Here is a 17,598-nt window from a genome sequence, read left to right on the forward strand (position 1 = left end):
ATGTACAGACTCGCTCCTTCCTCCCCTACCCCACCCCCCGCCCTCTGCAGGGCTGGTCTGAGGGAAATCAGTACACCCAGCAACGCAGGACTGTCAGTGACTTCCTATTTTATCCAATTAGGGGGAATAAAGGCCATCAAATCAAAGGGAGGGAGCGGGCAGGCGCGCAACTCCTGCCTGCTCTCTCTCTCCAGCCGGAGCGCGGCCAGAGGTGGGACTGGGCTCGCACAGTCTGATATCCGATCTCTCCCGGGGGGAAGACCGCTTTCCAGCAGCAGTTTCTCCCTGCCTGACACCTAGAGACAGCTTTTCTTTCCAAGCCCCTGAATAAGTTTCATTCACTAGGGATAGTGCTGGGATGCATCTTAGGTCAAGCAGAGGAAAAAAAACAAAACAAAACCATTCCCGCCTCTGACAAATTTGCATTTAAGTTATTACAAAGACGTTTGCATAATTTTTTTTTTTATATTCCATTTTCCAACCTCCTTTCCAAAACCCTCCAAAACCAAAAAAGCAAAGACTTCACACTGAAGCCAGCTCCTGAACATACTTTTCAAGAGCTGGCATGCTGCTAGCATATATCCTCACTCTCCCTTAGACTAAAAAAAAAAAAAAAAGAAAGAAAAAAATGAAAGAATTTTATTATTAACAAGACTTCCACTTTGTTCTTAAATTTGCCTGTCATTCCTCACCTCTACCAATACCTAGCACTAACTCCCATTTCCACCAGTGCAGTGTAACGCAGGGGTAAATCAACAGTCCAGTTAACATAATGAAAGTAAGATTAGAACCAGCTCTATTCCCAGTCTCTTTTGTCTCCCACAGAAAAGTACACCTGTGTAACAATACAGACATATGTATAAAAGGAGACGGGCTTTTAACACAATTTCCAGTTCCTTGGACTTTGTGAAAGCATTTGCACTGAAGATTTGGCAGCATGAATCCCGCTTTCTCCTTAGCATAAATGGCTGCAGGATGTATAAGGAAACAAAGAATCAAGTGCTACAGATGGCCCTGAACTCATTTTTGCTGGTACCTTAGTCAGGCATCTGAAAGGTAATTTCCTTTGTAGTTACATATTTTCGGCAGTGACAAAAAAGATGTCTATTTCTACCCATCTCCTCTCTCTGCCTCCAACTCTCCCCGCCCCGACTTCCATGGGAACATTAGTAACGTGCACATGAAAATGGTTTATCAAAATCTCAATGAATCCTGTAGTGTTTTCATGGACTCTCATGTCAAGGACTAATTGATGGATGTCTGATCACAAAGCTTCCTGTGAGGCTGTAGTAGCCAACTGAAGTAATCACGATGCTACTACACTCAAGTGCCTGGAGAATTTACCTTAAAGCACAGCCAGTGATAACACTCTCTGGAAGAATGTAAAAAGATAAATCATCATACAATCTAGTCTACATTACCACTGAAGTGTCTGGTCCTCAGGTTAATGATGTGATCAGTAACCTCAGACAGAATGAACAGCTTGCATTGCATATTTACGTACATGGCTCCTCTTATTACAAAGCACTTGTGCTCCATAGCTGGTAATATTCTGTGTGACTGCAGTCTCTTTCAAGTATCTCAAAACCTGTTTCAAACAGCAGTAACAACACAGCCACTGTAGAAAGGATAACATCTCAGCAGCATTGCCGTGACGGCTGTGGTGGTCTGTGGGTACAAGTAAGCCAGGTTTCTAGAGAAAGGACGTATCTTTTATTAGATTAACTGATAAATCTGGGAAAACCATACATACTTTCACACACACAAGTTGCTCCTCAGGTGTGAAGCTGAAGCATCACTCTTCAAAGCAGAGTGCAAGCTGAGAACCAGCTGGGAATATTCTCTTCATTGCACAGATGAGATACTACAGCATCTGAGTGCTTGGCACAAATTTTTAAAAATGTCCTGCCTTCTTTATCCATGTGTAATTTTTCAACCTTCCTATTTCCAGTAAGACAATTTTCCCTGCTGACGCTGCCCTGAGCTTGTGTTTAATCCACTACCCTGTCCGCATCTTCCCTGCACTGGCCTTCCAGGCAAACTGCCTGTGTTCAGTCTTCTGTAATCTTCACTACTCTCCAGCCTATCCACATTTAACTGCTCTCTAAATTATGTTTCTGCTTTGCTCACATCTTTCTGGTGCTGAGGTGAACAGAAATGCATGTGGAGATCTTGCACCTTCCTTCCTTCCTTACAAGGGTCGCCATGAAGTTAAAGTAATCATGCACAATGCTACATAGCTGGACGGAGAGACAGATTATTACCGGTCCAGATCATGGGCTGTCACCTCTGCATGCACAGTGCCCCATGAAACCTCAGAGCTTCTTGTCCCAGGAGCCCCGTGGGGCCACTTGCAGGGGCTCCCCTGAATGTGGGTGCATTGCCCCCCTCCTCAGCCTGCTGCTGGAGGGGCTGTGAGCTCGCAGGGACCGGGGAAGGGCTCTGCTAAAGGGGTCTCGCCTGTCCCCCCCGAGCCCTCCTGGCTAAACGGAGGCAGGATAGCTTCTGCTACCTCCCTTGCTTTTTCATGCTCTCCTCCACCGGCCAGGGCCCAGCCTGCCTGCACCATCTCCTCCCGGCACGCAGCCACCTCCAGCCCCTCCCGCCGCCTCCGCGGCCGCAGCATCTCCGTGGGGCCTGGCTCCCTTCCAGGCTGCAGTACCCTCCTCTGCTGCAGGTCCCTTCCCCCGCGGCACCTCCAGACCTGGCGCGCAGGCTGCCTGCTTCAGCATCGCGCAGCCAGCTCTGCTCAGACCTCCACTTCCTCACGTCCCCCTCCCCAGGGAAGCCTGCAGAGCCGCTTCACCTTCCCAGCCCCGCTGAAGCTGCGGGGTGCTGGGGCTTGTGGCGAGAAGAGCAGGGCGGCACCCTGCCTTCGGAGGTGCCTGGCGGCTCCTGTTATTCCCCGGCCAACAAGGGAGAAAGGCAATGCTGAATCATCGGCCAGGCTGCTTCCCTGGCCCCGCTCCACACGTGGCCAAAGCCAGGGCCAGGACACAGCCTGCCCGGGATGCTGCAACCCGATACTGCGCGGGGCTGCTTTCTCTCAGGACCTTTTGGACAAAAATGCAACCCCACGCTCTTTACCGCATCTGGGTTGGTAAGGGAGCACGCCGTCTTTCGTGCCAGCTCTCGTGGCTGCGGTAAAGGCTGATGGTCTCTCATTTTGGGTCTGAAGATACGACTGTAAACTGAAGGTACAGTTCACTGGTTTTGGGGGTCCTTTCTGCTCCCCTTCCCCCCCAAAGCAATGCAGAAATACTTTCCTGCAGCTGCAGTTTTGAGCCTTCTACATTTCTGTAGTGACAGGCTAGCACTGGCATGCTGTGCTTAAACATGGGTTCTAGCCCAGGCTGGAGGAGATGAATGCCTTGGAAAAGAGCCAGCAATTGGTTAATAGAAAGGGAGACCCTGGAAGAAAACAAGAGGGAGCATGACCTTGGAGGTAACAAAGTTTTACTAGGGTAGCCAATTGGTGGGCAATATAGAAGGATAAGGAAGGAAATTACTTGCCTGTTTGTAATTAGGTTAGGTCTTTGTGCAAAGATTTATTTCTGATTATTATGTGGCTTGGGTCTCTTTGGCTTAGAGGAAGAAGTAGTGTGATTCTACACTAATGAAGCTAATCTGTGACTGAGATTTGGACTCTTGCCATATGTAAGTGACAGGTTGAAACTCAGAGGCTTACAAAACTGTAATTTTATTTTGTGGAGTGTTTTTGCAAAGAATCAAGTGTTATTTTGCTAAGTTCCACTCCCAAAAGACTCAAGGAAAGACACAAAGCCAAAGTCAGCATTAACCTCCAGCCTGTGATGAGGATGAACAAGCTGTATCTGTTCCTCTGGATTTACGGGTCCTAAAAGGAGGTTGATTTTATATTACCAAACTGCAGAGGACCATTCTCTCTGACCAGCCACAAAGATGTGAATGAAGCTTAAATAGATACGTGATCATAACTGATGAGATCCTGCAAATTAGAGCAGCAAGTACCATTTGACTCAGCTGACCCTTCAGTCATGCCATAATCAGATCCAAATCTGCTGAAGGTTTTGGAAATCAGGCTTGGTGAGTCATTCTCATGGAAGCCATTGGATTTCAAATATCCATCTGCTTTAAATAAAGTCCCAGTAGTCCACAAGAAGATTCTCTAAGAATTATCTACTTTCTTGCAAGTACTGGGACATTAGGAAAGTAAAGTATGTCTTCACAAGTGGTTATTCATGGCGCTGCTGGATCACAGTTTAAGAAAGGATGCTCAGAGGACCACACATCAGTGCAGGGCAAGTGATCTCCCCCCAGACCACTGCTTTCCTTTAAGAACATGCCCATTCTTCAGAAAGAAGCAAGCAGCAATATATGGCATCAGCTGCTCCATCATGTGTTTGATTGCACTCCCTTTTTTCCCCATACATTGAGAAATTAAAAGCATTGTAACCAAGAAGCTAAAAAGAAAAAAAGTACGTGTTCATTAACAAGAGATTGATGAGGAAGATAAAAGGATCTCTTTTTATTGATTGCAGGCACTTTCTTCAAATTAAGTAAGTGCACTATTTAAAGATGGGGGGTGACCCAAAGCAAGTGAGCAGGCCCAATAAGCAGCATCACTGCCAGCAGCCATGGTGTGGGAAGAGTGGGCTATCACACATGGTGCAAACGATTCATTTATTTCTCCTTTCAGTGCTTCACCAATCTCCCCTCCTTAATCCATCTCCCTTGGATTGATGCCAGCACTAACTCCCTTTGAGTCCTTCCAAAAGCCTTCCCTAAAAACCTCATCTCTCAGCTCAAATGGCACAAGGAGAAACCTTTATTTTGTTTCTATACTGGTCCTGTCGCTGGAACTGCGAATGTTAAAATGGGACAGGACTTGCACACACACACATCCCATTTTTCATCTGATGGAAAGCAAACAGGATACGTATGCTAGCGCTGTTTGTATGTCTCTGCCCATTCCCACCACCTTTTTCCCCTTTATTTTTTTTTAAACCCTCTGGCCATTTGCAGCCATATGTGACTGAGAAGAAAAAACATCAAGCCCATAAGAAAACGCAGGAAGACATGAGCAGTAAAAATACAAACTTCTAAGCACATATTCAGCCTTCGACATGAGGGTAAATATGTCAATGTCAGCAGATTCATTAGTGTGCTTAATTCATTTGGTATACGAGGGCTGCTGTGGGAAGACCCCCTACCCTCAGACAGGGACATGAAGAGGCTGTATTCAAACCATCTCCGTAACCTCAAGCCAAAACAACTATACTGGAATTATTGCACTGTACAAGTAGGCGTGTCAGAAGCAGGTCCTCACAGTAGTACATTTCTTGGAAATGTCTGGAGCACAGGATAGAAACTTCAGTGCTTGTGAAAACATTTGGGAGAGCTCATGTTGCCTCTGTGGCACTGTTTTCTGTATTGACATCACATGTGCACTTTTACACCAGGCATTTACACCAGGAACATACTTTCTGTAAGTCCAACAGATATGGCTTGCAGAAACAGTGATTTGAAAAAACAACACAACTACAATGGCCGTTTCAAGGGATGTTTATACTTTAAATAGCTACAGCCAGTAATTGAAACTGAAAACTGCCATGAAATGGGCTGTTATTTCAGGGGAACCAAAAGGTTTTCTGAGTCTTTTCATCTTCAAGTGAAATGTGAGACACTGAGTTTCTTTCATCCTAATCAAAAGCAGAGCTAGTGGCACTACACGAGACACAGAAATCCAACATCAAACCACGAATGTCAGGGTTTTTCATCAATGGCACTGACTCATTCCCCCAGCCTCTGCTCAGCCACAAAACTGGGATGAGCCCTGCCACTGTTCAGGCTAATGATAATTAGCTCTGCCATGTGGTAAAGGAGCATTTAAGACATGCAAAGACATGTAATGCACTCAGCTAGGCTCTTCTGCCTGAGGGTAGAAGCAGCAGAAAAAAGACCATATGCAGTTTCCTGGGTTTTTTTTTTGTTTTTTTTCCATATCTGGCACCACCTTCACCCCGTCACTGGAGTCCCCAGCAGACCTGCTGGGGCGGTTGCGATTATTTATTTTCACAGTGTGGCAGTGAGCTGGGGCAGCATTGTAATCATAGGGCCCAGGCTCGCTCATTAACTCCCACCCACCTTAGTGCTGAAATGCATCTGCGTGCCTGCATTTCAGCCAGTTTATTCAGATGGAAGAAATTCCTTGTGGGTGTCAATGGGACAGTGGCAATGCTGCTACTTTGCACAGGCATGGCTATGCAGGATTTTATGCTGGCCAGCCTTTATATCTGCAGTGCTGCTGCTGCTGGGGGAGTCACTGGACACTGATAATTTGAGTAAAGGTCCCAAAAGCCCTGAATCAAGGAATTACCCCTCCACCATTGGCCCCTGATTATAAAGTACTTAAACGTGCATGGAGTTAAACAAGTGGTGAAATGCCTTCCTGATTAGAGATGGGCTACATCATATATCTAAGTGCCTTTTTGAATCAGAGCCTAATTCAGGAACTGAAAAGGTATTTTGGAGCGTAGTGCTGTGGTTTCATGATAAACAGTTTGGCAGCAATATCATCCTTTTCCCTGTTTCTCCTTTCTTTTTGCTCCTTCTGTTCTGTCACCTGCACTAATTCAGTAACATTTTTCATGTGACCAGACTCTCAACTGGATCAGAGAACTGATTTTTGACTTAAAAAGAATTTCTTTTAAGATTTTTTTTTTAATGGGTAAGCTTACCAACTAATTCCCAGCCTGGCCCCCTAAACATATATAGGCTGGAGGAATGGGGACAGGACCATGCTCCAAAGGACAGAAGTTCCTTGACCTTGTCTTCTTACAAAGACTTTGCATAGTGAAACCATGACCCAAGACCCTTCCTGAATTTAGGCTTAACTTAGGCAGAAGCTCCTAGAAGATACAAACAAGATACCCATTATTCTTGACTTGAAAAATCTTGACTCTACTTACTACACCTTTCATTTTTTGTGAAGGCAGAATTATTTTTGTACCTGCACATATTCCCAACTGCCGCTGTTTAAACCTTAAGGCATCAAACTTCACTTCACTTTAAAGTGTCATTTTCAAAATTTCAACTACACCTGGACTTTTTCACAGAGTAACTATTCAGCGTATGTATATTCAATAGTTTTGCTATTAGAAGAACAAAAAGAAAGAAGTCAAAGACATGGAGCCAGCCTACTGCATGGAAGAACTTCTGTATCATTAAATAAACGGGTATTATTGATAGGACATTGACATATTACTGGCTTAGATTTGTAAAGTACGTCTTACAGTACAGTTACACATTCAGAATCTGCAGGCTTCAGAATTTTGCTTGCAGAAAATGTTATGATTTCAGCTCAAGAGCTGGTTTGCATAGCAGTTTTCTGCAAATACCTCCAAATAATGGATTTAATCTACCTCATCCTAAATCAAGATATTAATTCAATTACACTGGTTGGTTCAGCTCTGGTCATGTCTATATGTAGCCTGACTATGCTCAAGTTAGCAGAATTGAGATGTTCGCTGTTTAAAACAGATAAGCAACACAGTATTTATAACTGCAAAAATTCCAACAATAACAAGTGACAGCTCTCACCATGCCTCAGAATCCTAGCATCATCAAGGACATTTAATATTTAATATTTAATATTCTTTCTTAGTGCATTCAGAAAGCCATAGAAGGCATGAATCACTCCTTTGGCATTGGCTGGAAAACATTGTCAATTTCCAGCAAATAATTAAGAAGAATTCAAATAAGTATGACAAAGGAGATTTTATGTCTAGTCATGAGTTTTCAGTAGTCTAATCAAATATGGTTTTACTACATAGCTATGTTTTGAATGCAAACCCCAGCCTGCGTTTTAAGATGTCTTGTCACATCGTTCTCACCCCTGCACCCAGGCTCTCTTTGTGCTATATATGGTCTGGTGCAAAAGCAAAGCTCTCACCTTTTAGAAATCAAAATTTGAATTGAAATAAGGTAGTTAACTCTTCTCATACACAGGACTTCAATGTTCCTGCATCAGGTTGAGTCTTGTCAAGAGCAAGAGAGGAAAACAGCAAAGAGGAAATTCCAAAACCTTAAAGAAATCTATCTATCTGCTGTACTCTCATTTTGTTGATGCAGTTCAAAGCTACAGAGCAGACTCTGTCCTGCTCCAGACATGAGCAGACCCTTACACTGGGGTAAAATGGGTTCATTGTAACTTGTTTGCATTTAACACACGGGCATGCACAGGGCAGGGCAATGTGGGCCATTGCTGCTGGATGGTGTAAGAGCAGTAGTGCAGCTTTGGAAACACTCCCCTCTGCAAGACATTGGACAACCTAGAAATGGAGCATAGGAGGCAGTGACAGAGCAAAAAACAGGTTTTTAAAGCCCACAACAGGACAGAGGAAGGCAGGTAAATGGAGCCTTTGCTACAGAACCCAGATATTTCTAATCCCCACTACTGACAACAACAGTATGTGACAGAGTGTTTATGCGCTCATACATATATATGTATCAGAATGAGTTCACAGCAATCATCATTTCATTTGATGGATGCATTATTCCTGCAGCATTTCCTGCATTCAAACTGCAGGTCATGTCCACCGGGGGTGCCTTATGTCTGCCTGTGTTTCACCACAGAGGCTGTGGAGTGGCAACGGGACTACATGAAGGAGGTGGAGAGGACAGACTGTCTTTTCCCTTCTTCTTGAGGGTGCCTAAGGAATACATGCATTTACTCCGAAAGAGTATTTGAAAGGGTGGGCCAGACAGGCAGGGCTGCAGTCACCCTGTATCCTGTATTCCCAGCCAAGCTCATCCAAATTACTATCCAGAGAAAAAGTCCAATAAAATAGAGCTGTCTTCCTGCACACCACTGTAGGTATGCTATGCCTGTGGTGGGAAGGGTGGCCGTGATGGTGGGGAAGGGAAATAAGCACCTACAAGCTGCAAGAAGGAGAAAGAGGCACTTAGCGACCTTGGCTTGTACACACACGGACAAGGTGAATGGTGTCCCTAAAGCCCTTTCTGATCAGGGCCATAGTTTGAAGCCAACCCCTGTAAAACTCTACCATTCCTTCAGTCATTGACTGCTGCAAAGATGGGGCCAAATTTCTTGCCAGTGCGGGCAAGATTTCAGCCTGCTTAGCCACAGTGATAGTGAAGATCTAATACCTGCTTTCACCTGAGGGATGCCTTGCTCTTGCTCAAAAATTCCCTGCATACTGCTTAACTGCCACTTAACTCCAATTAAATTAAAAGCTGCCAAAGGGCAACAAATCCTCTCTGTGTTTGTAATTTCACACTAAACCCTGTGTCCTTCCTTCAGGGTTTTCGATAAAGGAACTGTACTTTAACAACTTTGTACATGCTAGAGGAGAAAACAAGGATGTGACCAAAATAGATCTGATTCTAAAGGCCCAAGCTCCACAGGGCAAAGCCTGAGCTCCCCGGGGCAGACCAGGCTGGCACACATACTCATGGGCATAACGTTGTTTCTACTTATTCCAGAAGCCTGAAGCTCAGCTAAGGAAGGAAAAGGCAGAGTGTCTTGAATTTTGAACTCCTTTCGCTCCAAAGAGCGAAGATGGTGATCCTGCCTCACTGATCAATTTGAAATGATTCTCTGGAGGCCTTGTTAATAACACTTGAAAAATATATGAAATTCTGTATATTACATCCCTTTCCTTCGTTAGGCATCAGTTCATGGTTTCATAAGGAAAGCAGCCCTGCTCAGCTGCACAGAAATCACTCTTTGAGGCTGCCTTGAAGGACACAAAATGACTAAAATTTAACCAAGTGAACTGAAAAATAAAAAAGGATAAAGTTTTGGCCTGCGTTGCTGAGTATGTGCTAGTAACACTACACAGTGCAGGTGTGAGCAGACAATATACTTCCCCTTCTAAACTAGCCTGCTTAAGAAGTGCTAGTATTATCCCAACAGTGACTATTAGGGTTAGACATAGGCTAATTAGAAACCTATGCAGCTGGGGTCTAGTCAACATTAATAATTAGTTGTAGCTGTTTCCACCACCTTCCACCCTCCACCTCCATCTCCTTTATTCCTCTTACTAAAAAAAAAATCTCTGTGCATGTATGTAATTACAGGAAACATAATGCATTATTAATGTGGCTGCAGCAGACAGAAAGTTCAGGTTTACTGCTCATCCGTGTAGAGGTAAGTTTTCACTACTGGTAACAGTCAGCTTGCTGGTGCATTAGGTAATGACAGAGTTTCCAAGAGTGCCAACTAAAGTGGCTAAATAATACCGGCTATTTGGAAAAGCACAGAAGCTGGGAGGAATGATGGGTCTGAATCTATCACTGAGACAGGCAACTGTGGACAACCTGTAGGAATTATTCCAGGAACAATTAACTTGCGACAATAAGGTTATGCATTTTCTTTGATCCACGAATGTGATTATGTTCAAATGCAATTATGCAAGTCAGAAGTCTCCAGAGGACGGGCAGAGAGGAAACAGGTACAGATAGCAGCATGAGACAAAGCACCCCAAATAAAGGTCTTTACCAAGCCCTTTTCCCATCAAAACAACACAGTGTTCACAGTGAGCTGGAAAAAATCCCCACACATGTCCTGTGATTTCAAGGAGTATCAGACAAGTCAAGCCAGAAGTGCTCATTTCCTGGCACACTGAACAATGATCTATCATTACAGACATGTATCTGTCAAGCTGGTATCTGCACACACATGCTGAAGAAATGCCTTTCAGATTTCATTTTCCAGTTATCCTGGACAACATATTATGCTGCATACAAATATAGATACATAGCCAGAACCCCTGAAATGAAGGCTTAGAACAGCAGAAAAATACGGTGTGACTTGAACAAGTAATAAAGTTACGGATTAGATACACAGATTAAAGTCACAGAAATTAATTCAGACCTGCTCCCCCAGCAGGATGCACTTGTGCAGTCTCAACCCAAGTCACATTTTGTTTTTTCCTCTCCTCAAGGGGTTCCTTTTTTGTACAAAATTTGTAACTCCTCGATATAGTACCTAAAATGTAAAAATCGTAAAAAAACAGCAAGGAGCTGTCCTAAAGCTGAAGAGTTACAAGCTTCTCCCACACACAGTTGACGTGTCTCACAGATTTCAGGGATCTGCCAAAGAGAGGCAAATAGACTTCCTTCCTAATAGGCCAGAGGGGAGGACCCTGGTGTGCAGCCAGAACCAAAGGGCTAGCAAAAAATTTGGCACAAAAAGCTTTGTTGTCCCAGGTCACTTGCATGTTACTGAACAAGAGCTGCAAGAGGGTTGTCACAACACCTACCATTCAGGCTGTGGCCGCCCACTTCACCCTGCTGACTGTGAGCCCTCCATAGTAGCTTCTTGCTGACAAGGAGCTACTGTTTCTTCTTCTCACCAGTTGGGCATGATGGGGATTAGGGTAAAAACCTCTGTGGTCCTGCCTTTGAAGATGACTTTCTCGGGTTTGTGTGGCAACAGTTAACTATAACCTTTTCAGCTACCCACGGTCATTGACTATTTCCCTACTGCAGACAGGCTTTTTAATACCGCTGTGGGGAACTGTACTCAGATGACACAGAGAAATCCTTTGGTAATTATTCAGGCTAATCCTATTAGGAAAGAAAGGCTTTCAATTGCTAAAGCAACAAAAAACCTTTCAGAGAAGGAACCCACCACTTCAAATTAAATCAACGCCTCCTTCCAGCCCAGGATAACCTGGTTATTATTGTACATAAGAAAAGTTGTGTTAACTGAAATAAAAAACTGTTTAACATTTTAAGAAGTTTTATTTAAAAATTTAAAAAACATATTTGAAATGCCTACAAATTCAAAAGACACCAATCTGCTTTCCTGCACATATTTTTTATGCACTTTACTAGTCCACAGTTCTACTTGTGCATTTTCCAAGTAAGAGACAGATTTTTACAGAATGTGCATAGTTTTATAAGGATTTTACCTATGCTCCAAATTTATGCTACAAGAGAGGATAAAATTTATGTTCCCCAAATTTGCTGTTATTTTAATGCTGTGGTAACGTGACAGTGGTAGAGTTAACTCTTTCATGTGCTCATCAGAAATTCAGCTAGAGTGTTTAAAATGACAGTAACTTGATTTATTGAGCAATAAGAGGAATTATCCCTCTATGGCCACCAGCCAAACAAGTAATCTTTTAATAAGGCATGAGAAGTCACTGCATTTCCTTTATGAGGAAAAAAAAAGTGCCAGTTAAAAAAAAATGTGCCTAGGCACCTAAAATGGGCCTAACTTGGTATATAGGCACACCCAACCATGTGGCCTTAGGCACCTCAGTTCCCTTCTCACATCTGCATCTGCTCATGACTGAAGGCTCTCCTCCATTCCTTACCTTGGAGGGTGCTGGATGAACCAGGACTGCTCTTCAGATCCTTTTACTGTGGTAGACTTCACCCAAGATGTTAATAGCAGCTTTTGGGTTTTATTTTAAAATAACCTGACATGGCTACCCCTTTTCTCCCCCTTGGGAGTTTTCCTTCTCTCCTGAGAGCACATTTTCAATGCTGGCACTGCAGGCTGTTTTAGGGAGAACTTCCAAGGTCCTCTTGCTGAAGTAAGCCTCCAGCTTTGCAGACAATGATGAAACATTTTTACACTAGATAGACGAATGTCACTGAAGCTTTTTTCTAAGACTCTGTGGACAGAGGAAAGACATGGTAAACACTATCTCTTCACAGGCAAAGAGTAGGTGCATTTGTTCGATGGTGGTTTAATGCTTTCCCCCTCCTTTTTTTGGCCTCCATAACTCTGAGGAAGCGGTGAGGATCTAGGAGATGGGCAGAACTGGAGACAACTACTCCTGCTCCATCTTAGTCATCTCCAAGATGCTGGCTGCCTGCCTGGCTCCCCACTCAGCACATGAGTGTGGAACAACCTTTGGTAATTGTTTGGACTAATCCTCGTAGGAAATATTTTTAGTTTTGAGGCATCTAACGTGTTTCTGGGCATTCACTGGGGTGCCTGCACATGCAGTTCAGGGTTCATGGGTTGTACCCTCAGGAGCCAAGTGTTGGTCTGGGATTCCCAGGCTGCAACCCACATTCATACTAGCCCTAAGGGATGTGCTGAGGGTTGCTTAGGAAATCTTTCCTTTGATCAGTGTCTTGCTAACATCCAATTGCTGGACTGTCTGTCTTTCTTGAGCATTCAAGAATGTGTCCTTGTGATTGTTGTCTCTGTGATACATTTCTGCATTTGCAGATGTACAACCTCCCTCAAGTAAAGGATTTAGAAAAATGTAAGCAGGATTGCATATCTGTTAGAGACTCTGGGAAACAGAAGGGGAGTGTTTGATGCCTGACCAGCAGCACTGAGTTGTGTTCACCCTGAGCAGGAGTGTGAAAACATAGGAGAGAGATGCAGTTGCTTTGTGGGACCTCTCTCCTTCATTTATTTAGCAAATACAAGGAACTGCAAGACTTCTTTACAGCCTCTCACCTAATGAAAGCACAGCAAAATATTTTTATAAGTGGAGGGAAATATTTTTAATAAGTGGTGAGAGAATGTCAGAATATCTATTAAAAACTACAGTCATCTCAGAAATACATTGCTGCTGTCAGTAATTAATGTATGAGTTATAAAACTCAAGCAACTAACTTTGAGCCTGTCTTCTTTTGTACAGCTGTCTTTCTAGCTGAGATCAAACACATCATTTAATGAATCGATCCCTTTCCCCTTCCCCACAAGCATTCCTATTTGAACATCTACGTTTTCTCGTAGTAACATTATGCATTGTGTCTGAAATCGACATGATCATGGAAATTCCCAAAGGAACCTGGAGCACGGCTCATGTTGCTCTCGCTGCACAGGAAATGCAACCGTTCTTACTCATCCTTCCTCTATAATGAAGAGTCAGATTCATTGCCTTTCTGTGCTGAGGAGGAAATTGCTGCATAATCTCCTTTCACAGCTAGACAATCCCCTCTTTCCAAAGCAGGCTAAGCATGCAAATTCTCCAGACATGTTTGATGAATTTCTAATAACAGTGGGTGAAACGACAGGGCAAAGGCGAGTGTCAGTGACAGAAGCCTTGTGCTGGCTCCCTGCTGAAGACATTGTTTTCCTTGTATGTTCACCCACATATTAATTGTGGGTGATACATATGAATTGTATCTGCCCTGGGACAAATAAACCATAATCAGGTCAAACTGTGGCCAGTCTTAAGGTCAGTTAGAAGTCTTGAAAAGACTAACACACGCATCCTTCTCAGCACTTCACATAGGCTGCAAAATGAGACCCCCAAGGTCTCCCAGTTTATGATCTTACATCACCAGCGTAGTGAAGGGAGTGCCTTCTGCCAGTCAGGGTGTTCCCCTCCATCTCTTGAGCTAAGAGAGGGACCTCTGTGGGCTGTGAGGAGCAGGCCAAGTTATGCCTCTCCAGCCTGCCAGGTGATTTTATAGCCCTCTGTGGTTAAATTTTCCTGTATGGGGAACAGACACATTTATTTTTTCTATATGGGAACAGAAAAGAAAAAAAAAATTTTATCTGCCATTGGGAAACACTTATTTGCTTAGGCCCCCTTCAGGTCAAGTTCTTAAGGAAATTTTGACAGAAGATTTGATAGTTGCACGGAAAAGAGGAACATGTATTCCCTTGCTGCACTAACAAAAACAAATGCTTCTTGCGCAAGGGCTACTAAGCCTCATGCTTTAGCGTGTAAGTAAATCGTTAATCACAAGAGGGCAAGGATGACATTTTCTAGGTAATAAAACAAGCCCACAGTTTTCCATGAAGATTATTTTTGCACCTTCGTCTCCCTTTTTGGCCTTGCCCACAGTTAGAGACAGTAATCAGTAAAGCACTGACATATTCTGGTGCTCTGTATTCCCACATCAATCATGTGCGACACTGTTCAAGGTGTCTGAAATGGCACATGACTCCAGCCACAATATATGATTATGTGGCTTGCTGCTGTAATTGTTTCTAGTCGATGTAGATAAGGGATGAGGAGAGGCAACAGACCAAGAGAAGATTACACTCCACTTAGTGGCTTAGGCTTTAATCATCTGTCGTCCCTGACTGCCCTGGGCCTATAAGGTGAGAGAAGCCCCCCTCCTAAGTCACGGGGCGCTGGTGGCCTTACAGTGAGGAACCTGATCCAAGGCATAACGGGGTGGTGGTTGCTATGGGAGAGCAGGAGGGAGCTGAAGCCAACAACCAAACAAGATTACAGAAGAGACAAGACTCCCCGCAGATCTAACAAGAGGAAAAATAGCAGTCAGAAAGGTTGAGTTACCTCTCATGGTCATGGCTTAGGAGGAAACTCATTTAGCAAAGGCATCATCTTTCTGTTGTGCCTTTTCCCCACCAGTCCCTGACGCACTAATTGCTGCCTGCTGCCTGAGACAGAACATGGGGCTCGGCGCACACTGGGGCTGGCCAGCCTACCTGCTGTTGCCTGTCTCTGGCTGGTCTGTTTCCCCATCATCTGTGAGCATAGGCTGGTGGCAGAAATTCTGCCCTGCAGCAAATGCTGTTTTCCAGAAGGTCAGCTTCCCTTTCTTCCCTGGCCAGGTAGAGGAGGTACAGCAGCATGACTGCTTCACACATGGTCAGTTTGACTGGCTGACAGCTGGGACTCTCGTTCAAGAGCTGGTGATATTTCAATTTTGACAGGTGGTACTGTGTGCAGAGATCATGCTGAAAATTAATTGAAATGACTATTTTCTGCAGAGCTACTGAAGGCCAAGACACAATCATGACTAGGGCTGAGGAAGAAATAGCCCTAGAGATCAGAAAAGTATGTAGAGCTCCTTAAAGACTCACTGGACCCTTATTAGTCAGTGTTTCTTGCAAACACTGTACTTTGTCATGCTGACAATTTCCTGTGATAACAAAAGGGGAGATGCCAAGAATATGGCAGTGTTTAAGAAATGAGTGGTAAGATCTGGTTGAGACAAAGGCTCAGCAGAAATGCCAGCTGATACACACATGCTCTCCTCTCCTTTCTGCTTAGACTAGCCTTTCCTGCGCTCCACCACCTCTTTAATACTAGGATACAGCATATAAACTTGAGAGCAGCAAGTCTAAACAAGTGATAACCAATTCTCCACTTGCCTGCCATTCTAAAGAGTTAGTGGATGACCATTTCTTCTTAAATGGCTTTTTTAAGAATTCTTTTTTCCTTAAGGAAGTTTCAAAATTTTCAGCAATCCTGTGACAATTCATCAACTATAGCTAACGTGTTTCTACTAGAGCTACCCACTCAACATCTTGTTCTGCAAATTTGATAATAGTCAGTATATTTGGCTCACTCTTTTTGATTATTTTTTCTCCATCCAGAGAAAATTCTCCATCCAGTACTTCATACATGCTGCTTTTGGGCTGTTGTGAATGGCAATCTCATATTTTACAAGGTATTTACAGAAAATAAAAGCTATTCCTCAGGATGAAACATCATCCAGAGGAACAGATTCTTAATGAATTAAAAGGAAAGAATCCTTCCCCTATACCCAGCCCTCCTTACTGGCCATCTGCTAATAGTGCCCATGTGTGTATAAAATTCATTTGCACATTTAAATTGAAAAGCTCCATTTGCTCAGCCTGCCTATAACTGTGCTCTCTTGCTGGGGTGAATATTAGGTCTCTGATGCATGCATATTATCCAGTGAACAAATAATTGCAAATGCAATCCACATCCAATTATCTGGAGTTTTACTGCATATTTTCTACATATAACTCAAGCAGTAAGTACAACAGTACATTAGCTCTCCAGGTGTCCATTTGGCTGGAACAATTAGTAAGGTGCTCGCATTTAGCTCCTGTCTTCTCAAGTGTAATTCACTCACGGTGTTGCTGCCAACATGAGAGGTCACTTATACACTTGGTGCAGGATACAGACGTTGTGGAAAGACACCGAGAATCCTCAGCATCTGACAGAAACATGCAGCTGGACAGGTTAAGGTAAACAGTCCCTAAGCCATGTCTAATTTCCTCTCCCCTGCCTCCAGGAAGGCATTTCACCGATGCACAGCCCAAATGTGCTGGCTGAACATGTGCAGAGAGGATTTCAGACTTGTGTTACCTCCCATGAAGCTTGGGATTGATCCGCCGCTCTTAGGGATCACAGCTACGTTGGCTTGACTACTAGTCTACCAATAAAAATACAGAATCCATATTCACAGCATTCCCTCCCTGGACCTATCTTAACCTCTTCCTCCCTCCAAAGTGACAAATATATAAAGGAGTTACAAGCATCTACTCTGCAGATGTAGCTTGCCTAGTAACCAGGGACAGCATCTGATTCAGAGCTCATTACACCACAGAACTGAAACACCAGTTCTACATTGCGACAGAGACAGACAGACACAGATTTGAATGAGCTGCATTGCTGCTCAAGGCAATCCTTCATCTCTCCTGCAAAATTAGTGTTTAAGATTCTTCTGGCCTCTTGCAGACTCTGAGACAACTGTTATCCTACTGTCTGTCAAGTATTAGTCGCCATTGTGGCAGCTAATGGGTTTTGTGTAGATCATTAAAATATTCAAGAACTAAGCATAGCCTGCAGCTTGTTTTAAGCCAAAGATTTCCCCAGTGGGAAATGGATGGAAAGAGTCATTCCAGGGAAATAATAAAAGTCATACTAGCAGTAAGAAAAG

At 43.7% G+C, this 17,598-nt stretch overlaps 1 protein-coding gene across 1 annotated transcript in view; it reads right to left on the reverse strand.

Moving 5' to 3' along the window:
- Positions 1-17,598, reverse strand: part of NRG1 (neuregulin 1) — a 314,057-nt gene that overhangs the window by 105,162 nt on the left and 191,297 nt on the right. The window lies entirely within an intron of this gene.

The sequence above is a fragment of the Aptenodytes forsteri genome, unplaced genomic scaffold, assembly GCF_000699145.1.
Source record: "Aptenodytes forsteri isolate BGI_AS27 unplaced genomic scaffold, ASM69914v1 Scaffold224, whole genome shotgun sequence".
Taxonomy (NCBI): Eukaryota; Metazoa; Chordata; class Aves; order Sphenisciformes; family Spheniscidae; genus Aptenodytes; species Aptenodytes forsteri.